Here is a 4,834-nt window from a genome sequence, read left to right as displayed (position 1 = left end):
CATGGCTGAGTGGTGCCTGGGCTGGCACAAAGGAGCGCGTTCTGCTTCAAACAGCACGAAGGTCTGCTTCGATCAGCCTAATCGGTTTCATTTTTTTAAAGTTGTTTTGCAAAAGATATGTGGAATGGGCTGTCAGGAGCCAAAGCCTGCACGGACCTACCCGTGGACTTCACCGCGAGCTTTTGTGTAGGAGGGGTATAAACTCGGCATGATGAGCTGACCTGACTTTGGAACCCCCACGGTTACTGTATTTTGAATATGACTGTAGTATGCAGAACATACTGACTAGCAAAAGAAATAATGTTCTCAAATCTCTGGTTGTATTTCTAAAAAGCAGAATATTTTCATGAAGGCTTGTAAGAGCTTTACTGAATTTCCATCAACTTTCCAGTTTACTACAATTCTGTGAAATATCTAAGTGAATGAATATGAATCTTAATCTGGTAAAAAGTCTCTTTACATACCAATATTGAGTTGAGACTATTCACAAATATACTTAGTAATAAGTTTAGTAGTACATGTAGTTACTGTTTAGTAGTTTCAAAATCTGCTGAGCTTTAATGCTTCCAGCCCTTTTATAATCGATAGCTTCTTTATTCCTGCAGGCTGACCTACGCCACTGCTTGCACTAATGAGATTAAAGAACCCTGTTTTCATTTCAGCTGTTTTAAAGTGTGCACATACTTAAACGTTAGCATGTGCGTGGGACTGGAGATGGAAATCCCAGCACGTGCTTCTGCCTGCACAGCGAAGACGGACGGACCGGGCAATTTAAGCGTGTGCTCTCGCTGCTGTATGTCTACACATATGTGTAGGCAAGTGGAGGCTGCAGGAGCAGGAAAAATCTGCCCCATTAGACATATGCACTACGTTCTGTTCTTAGTTATATATGTCTATATATCCATTTTGTATTTTTGTGGTTTGTTTTAAACCCAAGGCTGAAGATCCACAGACCAAGCTAAACCGAAAGGACTCCCCCGTTCCAGGAGTATCGTCTCTCGGCCTTCCCGAGGCAGGTTCCACCCGGCTCACCCGGAATGCAAACCCACAGAATGCGAACCCAGAAGATCTTTTCCAGCAGCAAATTCAGATTGCCTGGAATTGTTAATGCATGAAATGTTTACTTCATAAGAATTAGAAAAGCCTCCCCTCCTCCCTTAGTCTTCCCTACTGCATTTGACAATGTTAAACCCATAATGACAATCAATCTGCTTTAACTGGCTGTAAAATTGGCCTCTTTTAGAAGATTTGTGGTACAGTGTTGTAAAGTGTTTCCTTCAGCCTCTCTGCACGTTCTCCCAAGCACGCTTCTACAGGCTTATGAAAATACTATGAAAATAAAGTTCAAAAATTGTCCCTAAGGTTTGGAGCAGCCATTTGTAGTTTTACTAATATGAGGAACTGTGTAGTACTAGTTAACTAATTTCACGAATCACACATCTGTGGCCTTGCCCTGTATGTCCTAGTCATAGCAGTCTGGGTTTTCATCACAAACGCTGTGTTTAACATTAAATCATAACGTTAGATTTAAAGCCACTCTTCAAATGTAGAATGCACTTCTTTGCATTTTACCGTCGTGCAGGCTGCGTCCTTCTCCTGAACGAGAGGAAGCAGGCAGGAGCCCTTCTCGGGGCGTCCGTACCGTGGGTTGGAGCCCTGCTGATGTCTGGGAGCAGCAGAGCTGCCCCTTCCCCACCTTGGTGAGCCCCCTCCGACGGCGGCTGCAGCGAGAGTGGGGCCTCGGATGGCACGGGCAAACGACGCGATGGCAACGGAGCCCGAACCCCGGCAGAGCGGCTCCTGTGAGATGCCTGGAACTACCCGAGCCTTCTGTGTTCTGCGTCCCCACCACCATGCGCCCGTCATTTGTCCTCCTGCGGCGGCGGGGGTACCTCAGGCGGCTCTTGCCTCCCCCAGGCCTGCATGCCCTAAAACGCTGGAAATTTTAGTCACGGGAACAAACAGCAACGCCACCGAACCTCTCTGTGGGGACCGAAGTGGCAGCGTTGGGCAGAAAGATGAATACGCAAACAGGGGGAACTTGTCGCAAGGGAAAACGTGGAGCAAGCCCACTCGATCCTGCGGTGCAGAGGTGCTCGGATGGTGAAGATGCGTGGGGCCGGCCGGCGCTGCCGTCAGACCTGTCCAGGGCTTCCCGTGCCCCGTGCCCCCTGGCCGGCTCCACCACCCCAAATTACACGTCTTTGTCTTCCTCTTCTCATTCGGCTGTTAACGAGGTTCGCTCAGCCAGCTCTGCTGCTGCAGGCAGAACGCTCAGCGCAGCTCCGTTGGGTTTGGTGCGCTGCTTCTGAATGGATATTATTTACAGTGGTGTTAATTCGATCAACTTTTGCCACGGTTTCCGTTGAATGCCCCTAACACGTGTGTTCCTGCAGCCAGCCCCTGTTTCCAGGCTGGTAACTGCGCGTGGATCCCTTCGGTATATTCCAAAATGCTCTACAGCTGGCCCAGGTGACGGTCAGAGTCACAGGATTTAACGAGCGCGTGGGATGGTGGAAACTGCCTTAATAATTTCTGAACAGGTTCGGAGGTAGAATGTCTGTAAAAGTGTATCACCATGTTTTGGATGATGCTTCAAAAAATCCTTTGCCTTCTGAAAATTAGTACAGATTTCTCTGTCCTTGATGACATCAGAATTTTCCCTTCGCTTGCATGTTGCTCTCGACGTATTTTCAAGGTTTTGCAGAAAGTCAAGGCTGCCTCAGAACTACAGCTCGTCCTGTCCTCTAGATACCGCGATGGCAACATTAAAAAGTTTCCATAATAAGTAATACCAAATACCAAGTCAGTTGAGGCTTATTATGATTGAGTTCTTATTCTTCTGTTTAGATTAACAGAGAAAATAACACAAGTAAACATTTATTAGCCCTTTTTGGCAGGTCTCTACTTGAAACCTACAGTAAACTTAAACAATTTGCGTACAATCAGAATTCAGCTTTAGTCGGCAGCAGAGACACTGCACTAATCTAGCGTACTTCAGTCTGCTAGTCCGTGGGCGACGCTTACCAAAATGTTGAAATTCAGAGACCTGGAAATGAGGGTGGCGATGGCACCCAAGGCAGAGCTGAGCAGGCGCGGGCCCGCAGGCAGACCGTGAGGGTGAGCGTTTAGACCGTGTCTGGTTCCTGGTTCTGGCTCACCTCGTCTGGCGTTCTCAGCATTCAGGCGGGGACAGCAATCCTGTCTGTCTGCGCAGAAACCCTGACCGAAATAGTGCGAGTTACGGAACTGCATTGTTCAAGTAATTAGCAAATGCCAGGTTAAAAAAAGGATTTTCTCTACTTTTTTTCCTAAAAGTCACATTTGAGAAGGACTTGACTTTGTTTTTTCACACTTTTGACCTTCATGTCTCTTCAGTCCTAAGTGGAAATCATCCGTTCAGGCTGACCGGGGGGATCCCGGGGGCCTGTTGCATTCCTGGGTTTTGTGGCCATCCCTAAAGCATCCGTCAGACACGTCAGAGAGGTTTGTCTTGCAGATGTCTGGATCAGCAAGTGATTAATGAGAGGCAGCGACTGAACAGAGAATTTAATTTTGTACAAATACAAGCAAGCTGACTGATTTCCGTGCTGGTTTTGTTGGCACTTGCTCGTGGAAAATTGCAACGGACACTTCAACAGGAGGGCTGAAATTAGTTCACACTCGTTCGTCCCATTGTCAGGGATGCCAGATGGAGAGGAGAGGAGAGGAGAGGAGAGGAGAGGAGAGGAGAGGAGAGGAGAGGAGAGGAGAGGAGAGGAGAGGAGAGGAGAGGAGAGGAGAGGAGAGGAGAGTCACCGAACCAAACCATGTCCTGCTGTACGCGCTGCTTTTGGCACGCCGCGCGTTGTGCACGTTGTACCGGTAACCGCTCGGTTCATTTGTGCCGGTACCAGAAGCGTTTCACACGCCGGACGGCGCTTGTACCGGCAACCGGGCGCTGCTTGGGGCCCGCGGGGGCTCCGCGCTGTGCTCCACGGCTCGGGGCTGCCCGCTTCCCCCGCCGCACCGCGCCGGGCCGGGCCGGCTGCTCCTCGGGGCTGCCGGGGCTGTCGCCAGCCCAAAGCTCTGGGCAGCGGGAAAGGTTCCAAGCGGCCGGACCTCCAAGGGGAGCTTTCCCGGCCGGGAGCTGCCCGGGCCGCCGGGGGCACGCCGCGGGCGGGGGGACGGACACGGACATGGACACGGACGCTGACGCGGACACCTTCAGCGCGGGGGCTGCAGCCAGCGCCGGGGAGCGGGGGGGGGGGGGGGGGCAGCAGGCGTGGGACGGGCCTGCTGCGGCCCTCGGTGGGGCCGGTCGGGGCGGGGCCCGCGGGCCGGCAGAGGGGCGAGTGCCGGGGCCGTGCCGGCGGGGCTGGCCGCGCGTGGGTGTGCCGCGCTGCGGCTCTGCAGGGAGCGACGCTGGCGCGTCGTCGGGGAGCGGCCCGCGCCTCCCGCGTTCGTTAGCCCGGGGCCCGGCTGAGCCCGGGCTGCCGCGTCGCTCCGCCGCCGCCAGACGCGGTGCGGGCCGGGAAGCAGCGGGCGGGGCCCGCTCGGCACCGCGCTTCGCCCGCACCCGGCCCGGCCTGAGGGGCCGGCCCCGCCGCGCGCCGGGAGAGGGCGGGGCGAAAGAGCCCCGCCCCCGCGCTGGCCCCGCCCCCGCCAGCCTGGGCCCGGCGCGCCGCGCGGCCGCCAGGGGGCGGGCGGGGCCGGCCCGGTGCGCCCGCCCCTCCCCGCCCCGCCCCGCCCCGCCCCCTGGCGGCCCGGCGCACGTGCGCGGAGCCCCGCCCGCCGCGCGGCAGGGCCCGTCCGTCGGGGCAGGGGGCGCTGGGCTGCCCGCAGCCGCGGGGGC

The sequence above is a fragment of the Balearica regulorum genome, chromosome 7 (genome assembly GCF_011004875.1).
Source record: "Balearica regulorum gibbericeps isolate bBalReg1 chromosome 7, bBalReg1.pri, whole genome shotgun sequence".
Taxonomy (NCBI): domain Eukaryota; kingdom Metazoa; phylum Chordata; class Aves; order Gruiformes; family Gruidae; genus Balearica; species Balearica regulorum.
The sequence above is the reverse complement of the archived record's forward strand: the minus strand, read 5'-3'. Positions refer to the sequence as shown.